The 14,623-nt window shown below is 40.5% G+C and overlaps 2 non-coding genes across 2 annotated transcripts; both read right to left on the bottom strand.

Moving 5' to 3' along the window:
* Positions 1-2,168: 2,168 nt before the first annotated feature.
* On the bottom strand, positions 2,169-2,352 carry LOC140310479 (U2 spliceosomal RNA). The gene has a single exon (XR_011916546.1). It is a non-coding gene; the product is annotated as a U2 spliceosomal RNA (small nuclear RNA).
* Positions 2,353-2,660: 308 nt separating this feature from the next.
* LOC140310498 (U5 spliceosomal RNA) lies at positions 2,661-2,774 on the bottom strand. Its single transcript, XR_011916560.1, has one exon. It is a non-coding gene; the product is annotated as a U5 spliceosomal RNA (small nuclear RNA).
* Positions 2,775-14,623: the final 11,849 nt, after the last annotated feature.

Genomic DNA, 14,623 nt, shown 5'->3' with positions numbered 1-14,623 from the left:
GTGAGAAGTGTGAAATCAAAGACAAGAGCCCAGAGTATTTTATCCTTCTTAGACTCCATAAAATCAGATGTGTTTTTAATACAAGAATGTGGACTACCTTTTTTAAAAAACCATAGACAATGGGAGGAAATGTGGCCCCATTTATCGATATGGAGTGTCTCAAATCAAAATAAAAATGATGGTGTGGCCATTCTAATTAAAAATCTGTATGTTCTGGTGAAAGGTAGCACAGTGGTGAGAGACGGACGGGCACTTTTAGCACACTTGAATTTTATGGGGCAAGACTTTAACCTCTTAAATATTTATGGTTTCAATGGAAAAAATGAAAGGTATAACCTTTTAGAAGATAAACAGCTTTACATTCTAGGGCAAGTACCTTTAGTTGTAGGAGGGGATTTTAACTGTATCTTGAACAGGAAAGATAGAAAAAGAGCAGGGGTAGATTTTAAAGTGGATAAGACTTCGATTTTACTTCAGGGAATATGCAGGGATTTTAAGCTTACTGACTGTTTTAAAACCATGCATCCCAGAGAGGAGGGCTTCACCTGGTTTAGTCATGATGGCCCCAGAGCCTCTCGCATTGATTATTTCTTTACTAGAGATTGCCCACCCACTGATGTTAGATTAACCCCTGTTTTCTTTTCAGACCACCTTATGCTCTCCTGCACCCTTTCACCCCCTTCTGGTGTGACGGTAGGAAGTGGTCTGTGGAAACTCAACTGTTCCCTGTTGGAGGATGAAATCATAGTCAGTCAGTACAGGGAATGTTATAAAGAGTGGCAGACCCTTCAAGACCTCTACGAAACACATGCACAATGGTGGGAAATGGTGAAGGAAACGACCCAGACTTTTTTTAAACAGCAAGGTAAACGTAAAAAAAGGAAAGAGAATAGATGTATGATGGGACTACAGAAACGCTTACAGCGCTACTTTAAACTAAATCAGTGTGGCATAGACTTTAAAGAAGAAATCAAAGATGTCAAAAAGGAAATGTCAGTTTTAGCAGAAATAAAGAGTAAAGGAATTTTTGTAAGAAGCAGGGAGCAGGAAATTGAGGAAGGTGAAAAATGCAAACGGTACTTTTTTCAGAAAGTTATAAATAAAAAGGAGTGTATTCAAAATCTAAAAAGAGAAGATGGGTTTTTAACAAAATCCACACAAGAGATGATTGAAACTGTACATACCTTTTATAGTAACATGTACAAAGAGAAACCAGTGCACTTGGAAACATCGGCAGAAATTTTAAAATTCGTTGACAAAACCGTAAAAGAGAATGCACACTTGACACAGGATTTTACTGCTTTAGAGTTAAAAAAAATGCCTAACAGGTTTTAAGAGAAGTCGAGCTCCGGGTTTAGACGGGCTTCCTGCAGAATTCTATCTGACCTATTGGGACCTTTTATCATCAGACATTTTAGATGTTTTTAAAGATTTTGAAAAACTCGACCGACTGCCTGACAGTTTTTGAGTGGGAATAGTGACTCTACTTTATAAAAAAAATGATAAGACTGACCTAAAGAATTGGAGGCCCATCACACTTTTAAACTTTGACTGTAAACTTTTTAGCAAGGTTTTAGCGACACGGATGTCCTCTGTTTTAGAGGAGGTAATTCACCCAGACCAGGGTTGTGCCATCTCAGGGAGACAACTCACCGACAGCCTCGTACTGATTCGAGACATCATTGATTACGCTAGAGACAGAAACACCCGGCTTGTCATCTTAAATTTAGACTTTGAAAAAGCATTTGATCGGGTCTCGCATCAATATCTCTTTCAGGTGTTGCAGCCATCGAATAGAACCCGATTGTTCCTACTTGATGAGCTTTGCTTGGTTGAGACGCTTGCTCCCCACCCTTGCTCCTCGGCTGACCAAGTAGGAACAATCGGGCCCTATTCGATGGCTGCCTTGTCTTTTACTCTGTGCAAAAGACAAGGCAGCCACAAACACCACGGGAACACCGTATTGAGGCTTTGTTCTGACCACTCATTCGGTGTTGCGTTTCTTTCAAGCAATTCTCCCGGTTAGCCCGCACTCGGCTTGCTCCCAGAGCCGTGTTAAAGTCTACTTTGCATTCACTCTCTTTTCTCAGCATATTAAAAGAAAGCTTCATCTTGGGCTCCCTGAAACTTCCATCCTGCACCGCTGTTTGCTTTTTCACAAGAGCAGAGGAGAGCGCACCGTTCCTAGCGGCACTGCAGTACCGGGTCGAGGCTTGGAGGGAACGGAGCAAGCTTCTTTTTCAACTCCTATTCTTAAAAATCCATTTAATATGTAGTCCTCGTATAGAGGACATATTAAACTGATAAGAACAGATACTACACTTGATCTTAGCCAAAAGGCCGAGAAGCGATAACTGTCCACTGGTTCAGGTCCGAGGGCCCTTCTTGGCACAATGAGCACTTGTAGCAGTGTTCTTTTTATGGCCATAGGTGGCCAGAGTGTCACTTTGCACCTCCGCCCTCCGGCTGCACTGAGCACTCTTCAGCCCTTTTAAATGGTATAACTTTGCACTCCCGCATGCTCCAGCAAGCACCATTCAAGCAACAACTTTGCACTCCAGCTTCGAACATCGGCACAGTCGCAACAAGTAAGGCGACTCTACTCAGAGAAGTCACTCTGCACAGTAACCGGATTTCTTTTGCACAGACAGAAAGGGCTTCACCCGCAAAGGTAAAGCCTGCCAAAAATAGAAACAACTCATTAGTGCTGCTCTCCACGGAAGTCTTTAGTAAAAGGCAAAAGACTTGTATGTTATGAAGAGAAACCAGAGTACGATTATCCGTCACTGCGGGAGCAGGGCATCAGGCTAGTTGGCATAGCCACCTTCCCCATGGTGAGCTTTGCTTGGTTGAGACGCTTGCTCCCCCCCCCCTTTGCTCCTCGGCTGACCAAGTAAGAAGAATCGGGCCCTATTCGATGGCTGCCTTGTCTTTTACTCTGTGCAAAACACAAGGCAGCAACAAAAACACCACGGGAACACCGTATTGAGGCTTTGTTCTGACCGCTCATTCGGTGTCGCGTTTCTTTCAAGCAATTCTCCCGGTTAGCCCACAATCGGCTCGCTCCCAGAGCCGTGTTACAGTCTACTTCGCATTCACTCTCTTTTCTCAGCAGACTCTTGGGATTTTATCTATAAAATGAATTCCTTCACTCAAACTATGTTAAAACTGCTTTGTCCTTCATATTTACCATGTCTAGAAAGATTTAAACAAAAAAAACAATGTTGTACTTTGCAGTAAAAGAAAGAGCAAATCTAAAGTTTCAGGAATCCGAGAATAAGCTTACTTTCATGAGTGCTTCACGATTTCAGATTTTGCTATAAAATGAATTCCTTCACTCAAACTAAATTAAAACTGCTAAACCGCTAATCTGTTATATGTAAGGCAGATCAAATTCACCAAAATAGGATCTAAGGGTATTCGGCCAATCGAGCTGTAGCAGCTTGGATAAAAGAGTATAAGTTGAAGAGTTTGTGAATAAAGGTGTGCGCACACATAGTGAGCTGTAGGAAAATAGGCAGGGAGCAATGCCGGCTGGGGTATATGTTCTTGTATGTTGTCTGACTGTTTGATTTGAATGTGTTGTGTAAGTGTCCTGTTGAATGTTACATGTTTGGGCTTTGACACTTCACTGTGGTTGTTAACTGTGTGGTGTGTCCTGAAATGTTATATGTTTGGGCTGTGTGACATGCTTAATGCTTGTCAGTAGCTACCCACTTATTCATATATAGCAACTGACAACATAAGAAGTCTGGACATACTTTGATAGTAGTTGTAGAAGTATCCCTATTGATAATAGATAAACTAATTCATGGTGATAGAACAGTAGATGAACAGGTGCCTGCACATGTCTCACGAAAATAAAATGGGTGTATGATTGCTGACGGCAGAGCAATACTGCCAAACTTATGAGTTCTTGTGGCAAACTTGATTCAGTGTCTTGACGTGTATACGCTGTTTCGCTGACTTGATTGTCACAAGAAACAAAGTGTGTTTGATAAGATCCGACCATTTTATTACGGGAGGATCAGTATGTATGGATTCTGATGTGACTGATAAACCCATTCGTATCTTAAGCATAATCTAATACGTTAGACAACGCCCTGGCACACAATCAAAAAAAAAAAGAGAGTGCGGTTTTGTGTCCCCACAGTCCATAATGTAGAAAAGAGAGAAAAAAGCCTTTCTGATTTGGTGTGTGTGCTCACAGTGCAGAGTGTAGAGAAAAGAGAGAAAAGAAAGCCGTTTTGGTGTCACGGGTGTTGTGACTTACACACACACATTTCTGAATTGAGAAAGGAAATTATTTTAGAGGAAGCACTAGAGTTTAGATCCCAGATTTGTTGATAGGCATTCATTTATTTCTTCACTTCTGATGAAGTTTCAACAATAAACAACAAACTTTGTATTATGAGAAAGAACCAGACTCATTCTTCAGGAATCCGAAAATAAGCTCTATTTTACGAGTTATGCACGAATTCGGATTCTCCTATAAAACGAATTCCTTAACTCAAACCAAGTTAAGACTGCTTTGTCCTTCATATTTATTCATGTCTAATCAAGTTTCAACGATAAACAACGTTTTAATTTGTAGAATGAGAAAGAAATTCTTTAGCAATAAGCATCTCTCGACATATGACGAAGTACAGATGTTGCTATAAAATTAATTCCTTCTATCAGCCTGACTTAAAACTGTTTGTCCTCCTTATCTATCCACTTCAAATCAAGTTTCAACAATTACAAAAATGTTGTAGTTTGAGAAAGAACAACTTAATCTTCAACAATCAGTATAAAAAGAGGGTAAGAAAAGGTGCAAATGCCAACCATACATCACTAAAAGGTGGAGCGGAAGTATTCGGCTGCAAGTAGGTGTGAATGTTCGACCATAATTTGTAAAAAGTGAGTAAGAAAAGGTTCGAATGCCCGACTAAATATTAACAAAAGCGGGAGGAGAGGTCTTCGGATGAGAGTGGGTGAGAATTTCCAAACATAATCTATAAAATGCGGTGAAAAAAAAGGTGTGAATGCCCCATAGAACACTAAAAGGTGGAGCGGAAGTGTTCGGCTGCAAGAAGGTGTGATTGTCCGACTATATTTGGTGAAAAGCAGGTGAAGCAAGGTCTGAATGCCCAACCTTACATCATCAAAAGCGAGATCAGAGGTGTTTGGCAGCAAGAAGGCCATAGTCTGCCAAAAGCGGGTAAGCTGCGAATGACCGACTAAATATCAGCAAAAGTGTGGGCAGAGGTCTTCGGATGCAAGTGGGTGTGAATATCCTACCATACAAGTATGGAGGAGAGGAAGCTGTGAATGGCCGACAATAGTAAAAAGCGGGTGAGAGAAGGTGCGAATGTCAAACCATACATGATCAAAACAGGGAGCGGAGGTGTTTGGCTGCGACAAGGTGTGAATGTCCACCCATAATTAATGAAAAGGGGGCAACAAGTAGGTTCGAATGCCCAACCATGCATCATCAAAAGCAGGAGTGGATGTGTTCGGCTACAAGAAGGTTTGAATATCCGACCATAGTTTGTAAAAAGCGGGTAAGAATAGGTTTGAATGCCCAACCATACACCATCAAAAGAGGGAGCGGAGGTGTTCCGCTGTAAGAAGGTGTGAATGTCCGACCATAGTTGGTAAAAAGCGGGTAAGAATAGGTTAAAATACCCGACTGTACACATTCAATAGCGGGAGCGGAGTTTTTCGGCTACTAAAAGGTATGAAAGTCCGACCATGGCTTGTAAAAAGCGGGTAAGAAAAGGTGCGAATGCCCGACAATGTTTGATCAAAAGAGGGAGCGGAGGTTTTCGGCTGCAAGAAGGTCTGAATGTCCAACCATAATTTGTAAAAACCGGGGAAGAAAATGCGCGAAAGCCCGACTATACACGATCAAAAGCGGGAGCGGAGGTGTTCAGCTGCAAGAAGGTCTGAATGTCCATCAATAATTGCTAGAAATCATGAAAGAAAATTTTCGAATATCAGACCACACATGATCATAAGCGGGAGAAGAGGTGTTCAGCTGCAAGAAGCTGTGAATGTCCACCCATAATTACTGAAAAATGGGTAAGAAAAGGTGCGAATGCCCAACCATACATCATCAAAAGCAGGAGTGGATGCGTTCGGCTACAAGAAGGTGTGAAAGTTCGACCATGGTTTGTAAAAAGCGGGTAAGAAAAGGTTCGAATGCCCGAATATATACCATCAAAAGTGGAAGCGGAGGTGTTCGGCTGTAAGAAGGTGTGAACGTCCGACCAAAGTATGTAAAAAGCAGTTAAGAAAAGGTTTGAATATCCAACCAAACATAATAAAAAGCGGGAGCAGAGCTGTTCGACTGCAAGAAGGTGTGAATGTCAGATCATAATTTGCAAAAAGCTGATGAGAAAGGGTGAGAATGCCCGACTATACACCATCAAATGCGGGAGCGGAAGTGTTCGGCTGTAAGTAGGTGTGAATGTCCGACCATAATTGCTCAAAAATGTGTTAGAAAAGACTAGAATGCCGGACCATACATCATCAAAAGCGGGAGAGGTGGTGTTCGGCTGCAAGTAGGTGTGAATTTCCAGCCATAATTGCTCACAAACGGGTAAGAAAAGGTAGTATTGCCAGACCACATATGATCAAAACAGGGAGCGGAGGTGGTTTAGCTGCAAGGTGTGAATGTCTGACTAAAGTTTGTAAAAAGCGGGTAAGACAAGGTGCGAATGCCTGACAATGTATGATCAAAAGAGGGAGTGGAGGTTTTCGGCTGCAAGGTCTGAATGTCCAACCATAATTTGTAAAAACCGGGGAAGAATAGGCTCGAAAGCCCGACTATACACCATCAAAAGCGGGAGCGGAGGTGTTCAGCTGCATGAAGGTGTGAATGTACACCAATAATTACTGATAAATGGTTAAGAAAAGGTACGAATTCCCAACCATACATCATCAAAAGAGGGAGCGGAGGTGTTCCGCTGTAAGAAGGTGTGAATGTCCGACCATAGTTGGTAAAAAGCGGGTAAGACAAGGTTAAAATTCCCAACTGTACACAATCAAAAGAGCGAGCTGAGTTGTTCAGCTACAAGAAGGTGTGAAAGTCCGACCATGGTTTGTAAAAAGCGGGTAAGAAAAGGTTCGCATGCCCGAATATACACCATCAAAAGCGGAAGCGGAGGTGTTCGGCTTCAAGAAGACATGAACGTCCGACCAAAGTTTGTAAAAAGCAGTTAAGGAAAGGTTCGAATATCCAACCAAACATAATCAAAAGCGGGAGCAGAGCTGTTCGACTGCAAGTAGGTGTGAATGTCAGATCATAATTTGCAAAAAGCTGATGAGAAATGGTCAGAATGCCCGACAATACACCATCAAATGCGGGAGCGGAGCTGTTCGGCTGTGAGTAGGTGTGAATCTCCAGCCATAATTGCTGAAAAATGTGTTTGAAAAGGTAAGAATGCCGGTCCATACATCATCAAAAGCGGGAGAAGTGGTGTTCGGCTGCAAGTAGGTGTGAATTTCCAGCCTTAATTACTCACAAACGGGTAAGAAAAGGTAGTATTGCCAGACCATACATGATCAAAACAGGGAGCGGAGGTGGTTCAGCTGCAAGAAGGTGTGAATGTCCGACTAAAGTTTATAAAAAGCGGGTAAGACAAGGTGCGAATGCCCGACAATGTATGATCAAAAGAGAGAGCGGAGGTTTTCGGCTGCAAGAAAGTATGAATGTCCACCCATAATTCCTGAAAAATGGGTAAAAAAAGGGTGTGAATGCCCAATCATACATCATCAAAAGCAGGAGTGGATGTGTTCGGCTGCAAGAAGTTCTGAATGTCCAACCATAATTTGTAAAAACCGGGGGAAAAAAAGGCTCGAAAGGCCGACTATACACCATCAAAACTGGGAGCGGAGGTGTTCGGCTGAAAGAAGGTGTGAACGTCCGACAAATGTTTTGAAAAAGCAGTTAAGAAAATGTTCGAATATCCAACCAAACATAATCAAAAGCGGATGCAAGTGGGTGTGAATATCCTACCATACAAGTATGGTGGAGAGGAAGCTGTGAATGGCCGACAATAGTAAAAAGCGGTTGAGAGAAGGTGCGAATGTCAAAATATACATGATCAAAACAGGGAGCGGTGTTTGGCTGCGACAAGGTGTGAATGTCCACCCATAATTAATGAAAAGCGGGCTACAAGTAGGTTCGAATGCCCAACCATACATCATCAAAAGCAGGAGTGGATGTGTTCGGCTACAAGAAGGTATGAATGTCCATCAATAATTGCTTTAAAACATGAAAGAAAATTTTCGAATATCAAACCGCACATAATCATAAGCGGGAGAAGAGGTGTTCAGCTGCAAGAAGGTGTGAATATCCACACATAATTACTGAAAAATGGGTAACAAAAGGTGCGAATGCCCAACCATACATCATCAAAAGCAGGAGTGGATGTGTTCGGCTACAAGAAGGTTTGAATGTCCGACCATAGTTTGTAAAAAGCGGGTAAGAACAGGTTTGTATGCCCGACTGTACAAAATCAAAAGAGGGAGCGGAGGTGTTCGGCTACAAGAAGGTGTGAAAGTCCGACCATGGTTTGTAAGAACAGGTTCGAATGCCCGAATATATACCATCAAAAGTGGAAGCGGAGGTGTTCGGCTGCAAGAAGGTGTGAACGTCCGACCAAAGTTTGTAAAAAGCAGTTAATAAAAGGTTCAAATATCCAACAAAACATAATCAAAAGCAGGAGCAGAGCTGTTCGACTGCAAGTAGGTGTGAATATCAGATCATAATTTGCCAAAAGCTGATTAGAAAGGGTGAGAATGCCCTACTATACACTATCAAATGTGGGAGCGGAGGTGTTCGTCTGTGAGTAGGTGTGAATGTCCGACCATAATTGCTGAAAAATGTGTTAGAAAAGGTAAGAATGCCAGACCATATATCATCAAAAGCGGGAGAGGTTGTGTTCGGCTGTAAGAAGGTGTGAATGTCCAGCCATAATTACTCACAAACGGGTAAGAAAAGGTAGTATTGCCAGACCATACATGATCAAAACTGGGAGCGGAGTTAGTCCAGCTGCAAGAAGGTGTGAATGTCTGACTAAAGTTTGTAAAAAGCGGGTAAGACAAGGTGCGAATGCCCGACAATGTATGATCAAAAGAGGAGCGGAGGTTTTCGGCTGCAAGAAGGTCTGAATGTCCAACCATAATTTGTAAAAATCGGGGAAGAAAAGGCTCGAAAGCCCGACAATACACCATCAAAAGCGGCAGCGGAGGTATTCGGCTGTAAGAAGGTCTGAATGTCCACCCATAATTACTGAAAAATGGGTAAGAAAAGGTGCGAAAGCCAAACCGCACAGGTGTTCGACTGCAAGTAGGTGTGAATGTCAGATCATAATTTGTAAAAAGCGGGTAAGAAAAGGTAAGAATGCCCAACCATAAATTATCAAAAGCGGCAGCAGAGATGTTCGGCTGGTATTTATCAATGTCTAGATAGATTTAAACAAAAAATAACGTTATACTTTGCAGTAAAAGAAAGAGCAAATCAAAAGTTTTAGGATTCCGAGAATAAGCTTATTTTCATGAGTTCTGCACGATTTCGGATTTTATTTATAAAATGAATTCCTTCACTCAAACTAAGTTCAAACTGCCTTGTCCTTCATATGTACCCATTTCTACATATATTTCAAGCATAACCTTCCTCATACTACCCTGAATGAGAAAGAACCACACTTGTAATTAAGCCATACGCCCCTTTTGAAGAGTTCTGCATTATTTGGGATTTTATCTATAAAATTAATTCCTTCACTCAAACTATGTTACAACGGCTTTTACCTTCATATTTATCAATGTCTCGATAGATTTAAACAAAAAAACAACGTTGTGCTTTGCAGTAAAAGAAAGAGCAAATCAAAAGTTTTAGGAATCCGAGAATAAGCTTATTTTCATGAGTTCTGCACGATTTCGGATTTTATGTATAAAATTAATTCATTCACTCAAACCAAGTTAAAACTGCTTTTTCCTTCATATTTATCAATGTCTAGATCGACTTCAACAAAGAACAACATTGTATTTTGCAGTAGAAGAAAGAGCAACACTGAAGGATCAGGAATCCGAGAATAAGCTTCTTTTCATACGTTCTGCATGATTTGGGATTTTATGTATAAAATGAATTCCTTCACTCAAACCAAGTGAAAACTGCTTTGTCCTTCCATATTTATCAATCTCGAGATAGATTTAAACAAAACAAAAAACCACATTGTACTTTGCAATATAAGAAAGAGCAACACTGATGGATCAGGAATCCGAGAATAAGCTTATTTTCATACGTTCTGCATGATTTGGGATTTTGCTATAAAATGAATTCCTTCACTCAAACCAAGTATAAACTGCTTTGTCCTTCATATTTATCAATATCTAGATCGACTTCCACAAAGAACAACATTGTATTTTGCAGTAGAAGAAAGAGCAACACTGAAAGATCAGGAATCCGAGAATAAGCTTATTTTCATACGTTCTGCATGATTTGGGATTTTATGTATAAAATTAATTCATTCACTCAAACCAAGTTAAAACTGCTTTGTCCTTCATATGTATCAATGTCTAGATCGACTTCAACAAAGACCAACATTGGATTTTGCAGTAGAAGAAAGAGCAACACTGAAGGATCAGGAATCCGAGAATAAGCTTATTTTCATACGTTCTGCATGATTTGGGATTTTATGTATAAAATGAATTCCTTAACTCAAACCAAGTGAAAACTGCTTTTAACTTCATATTTATCAATGTCTAGATCGATTTCAACAAAGAACAAAATTGGATTTTGCAGTAGAAGAAAGAGCAACACTGAAGGATCAGGAATCCGAGAATAAGCTTCTTTTCATACGTTCTGCATGATTTGGGATTTTATGTATAAAATGAATTCCTTCACTAAAACAAGTATAAACTGCTTTGTCCTTCATATTTATCAATGTCTAGATCGACTTCCACAAAGAACAACATTGTATTTTGCAGTAGAAGAAAGAGCAACACTTGAAGGATCAGGAATCCGAGAATAAGCGAATAATAAGAGAATAATTTTCTTATGGGCAAGTGGGAACTGCTTTGTCCTTCATATTTATCAATGTGTAGATGGATTTCAACTTCTTCTACTGCAAAGTCCAATGTTTTTCTTTGTTGAAATCGATCTAGACATTCATAAATATGGAAGGACAAAGCAGTTTTAACTTGGTTTGAGCAAAGCAATTAATTTTATAGCAAAATCCGAAATCGTGCAGAACTCATGAAAGCAAGCTTATACTCGGATTCCTGAAACTTTAGATTTGCTCTTTCTTTTACTGCAAAGTACAACATTGTTTTTTTTTGTTTAAATCTTTCTAGACATGGTAAATATGAAGGACAAATCAGTTTTAACATAGTTTGAGTGAAGGAATGCATTTTATAACCAAAATCCCAAATCATGCAGAACTCACAAAAAGCTTTTTTTCGCTTTTCACTGCGTTTTACAAACTTTGCTCGGACGTTCACACCTTCTTGCATCCGAACACCACCTCTGCAGCTTTTGATCATACATTGTCGGGCCATCGCGCCTTCTCTTACATGCTTTTTACAAACTTTAGTCGAACATTCACACCTTCTTGCAGCTGAACACCTCCGCTCCCGCTTTTGATGGTGTATAGTCGGGCTTTCGAGCCTTTTCTTACCCGGTTTTTACAAATTATGGTTGGACATTCAGACCTTGCAGCCGAACACCTCCGCTCCCTCTTTTGATCATACATTGTCGGGCATTCGCACCTTGTCTTACCCGCTTTTTACAAACTATAGTCACACATTCACAACTTGCAGCTGAACCACCTCCGCTCCCTGTTTTGATCATGTATGGTCTGGCAATACTACCTTTTCTTACCCGTTTGTGAGTAATTATGGCTGGACATTCACAACTACTTGCAGTCGAACAGCTCTGCTTCCGCTTTTTATGGTATATATTCGGGCATTCGAACCTTTTCTTACCCGCTTTTTACACACCATGGTCGGACTTTCACACCTTCTTGTAGCCGAACAACTTGGCTCCCGCTATTGATTGTGTACAGTCGGGTAATTTAACCTTTTCTTACCCGCTTTTTACCATCTATGGTCGGACAATCACACCGTCTTACAGCGGAACACCTCCGCTCCCTCTTTTGATGATGTGCAGTTTGATATTCGAAAATTTTCTTTCATGTTTTCTAGCAATTATTGATGGACATTCAGACCGTCTTGCAGCTGAACACCTCCGCTCCCGCTTTTGATGGTGTATAGTCGGGCTTTCGAGCCTTTTCTTCCCCTGTTTTTACAAATTATGGTTGGACATTCAGACCTTCTTGCAGCCGAAAACCTCCACTCCCTCTTTTGATCATACATTGTCGGGCATTCGAACCTTTTCTTACCCGCTTTTTACAAACCATGGTCGGACTTTCACACCTTTTAGTAGCCGAACAACTACGCTCCCGCTATTGATTGTGTACAGTCGGGTATTTTAACCTTTTCTTACCCGCTTTTTACCAACTATGGTCGGACATTCACACCTTCTTACAGCGGAACACCTCCGCTCCCTGTTTTGATTATGTATGGTTTGACATTCGCACCTTCTCTCACCCGCCTTTTACTATGGTCGGCCATTCACAGCTTCCTCTCCACCATACTTGTATGGTGGGATATTCACACCCACTTGCATCCGAAGACCTCCAACTTTTGTTGATATTTAGTCGGTCATTCGCACCTTACCCGCTTTTGGCAGACTATGGCCTTCTTGCAGCCAAACACCTCTGATCTCCCTTTTGATGATGTAAGGTTGGGCATTCAGACCTTGCTTCACCTGCTTTTCACCAAATATAGTCAGACATTCACACCTTCTTGCAGCCGAACACTTCCGCTCCACCTTTTAGTGTTCTATGGGGCATTCACACTTTTTTTTTCACCGCATTTTATAGATTATGGTTGGAAATTCTCACCCACTCTCATCCGAAGACCTCTCCTCCCGCTTTTGTTAATATATAGTCGGGCATTCGAACCTTTTCTTACCCACTTTTTACAAATTATGGTCGGACATTCACACCTACTTGCAGCCGAATACTTCCGCTCCACCTTTTAGGTATGTATGGTTGGCATTTGCACCTTTTCTTACCCTCTTTTTATACTGATTGCTGAAGATTAAGTTGTGCTTTCTGAAACTACAACATTTTTTTAATTGTTGAAAATTTATTTGAAGTGGATAAATTACGAGGACAAACAGTTTTAAGTCAGGCTGATAGAAGGAATTAATTTTATAGAAAAATCTGTACTTCGTCATATGTCGAGAGATGCTTATTGCTGAAGAAGTTCTTTCTCATTCTACAAAGTACAATGTTGTTTATCGTTGAAACTTGATTAGACATGAATAAATATGAAGGACAAAGCAGTCTTAACTTGGTTTGAGTTAAGGAATTCGTTTTATAGGAGAATCCGAATTCGTGCATAACTCGTAAAATAGAGCTTATTTTTGGATTCCTGAAGAATGAGACTGGTTCTTTCTCATAATAAAAAATTTGTTGTTTATTGTTGAAACTTCATCAGAAGTGAAGAAATAAATGAATGCCTATCAACAAATGTGGGATCTAAACTCTAGTGCTTCCTCTAAAATAATTTCCTTTCTCAATTTAGAAATGTGTGTGTGTAAGTAACAACACCCGTGACACCAAAACGGCTTTCTTTTCTCTACACTCTGCACTATGAGCACACACACCAAATCAGAAAGGCTTTTTTCTCTCTTTTCTACATAATGGACTGTGGGGACACAAAACCGCTCTCTATTTTTTTTATTTGATTGTGTGCCAGGGCGTTGTCTCACGTATTAGATTATGCTTTAGATACGAATGGGTTTATCAGTCACATCAGAATCCATACATATTGATCCTCCCGTAATAAAATGGTCGGATCTTATCAAACACACTTTGTTTCTTGTGACAATCAAGTCAGCGAAACAGCGTAGTCCTTCTTAGACTCCATAAAATCAGATGTGTTTTTAATACAAGAATATGGACTACCTTTTTTAAAAAACCATAAAGTCACAACACCCGTTACAACAAAACGGCTTTCTTTTCTCTACACTCTGCACTATGAGCACACAGAGTGGGAATAGTGACTCTACTTTATAGAAGTGTGAAATCAAAGACAAGAGCCCAGAGTATTTTATCCTTCTTAGACTCCATAAAATCAGATGTGTTTTTAATACAAGAATGTGGACTACCTTTTTTAAAAAACCATAGACAATGGGAGGAAATGTGGCCCCATTTATTGATGTGGAGTGGCTCAAATTAAAATAAAAATGATGGTGTGGCCATTCTAATTAAAAATCTGCATGTTCTGGTGAAAGGTAGCACAGTGGTGAGAGACGGACGGGCACTTTTAGCACACTTGAATTTTATGGGGCAAGACCTTAACCTCTTAAATATTTATGGTTTCAATGGAAAAAATGAAAGGTATGACTTTTAGCAGATATACAGCTTTACATGCTAGGGCAAGTACCTTTAGTTGTAGGAGGGGATTTTAACTGTATCTTGAGCAGGAAAGATAGAAAAAGAGCAGGGGTAGATTTTAAAGTGGATAAGACTTCGATTTTACTTCAGGGCATATGCAGGGATTT

This window comes from Leuresthes tenuis, unplaced genomic scaffold (genome assembly GCF_036924035.1).
Source record: "Leuresthes tenuis unplaced genomic scaffold, fLeuTen1.0.hap1 SCAF_6, whole genome shotgun sequence".
NCBI classification, from domain to species: Eukaryota; Metazoa; Chordata; class Actinopteri; order Atheriniformes; family Atherinopsidae; genus Leuresthes; species Leuresthes tenuis.
Note: the sequence above shows the minus strand (reverse complement) of the source record. Positions and strands in the feature narration are given on the sequence as shown.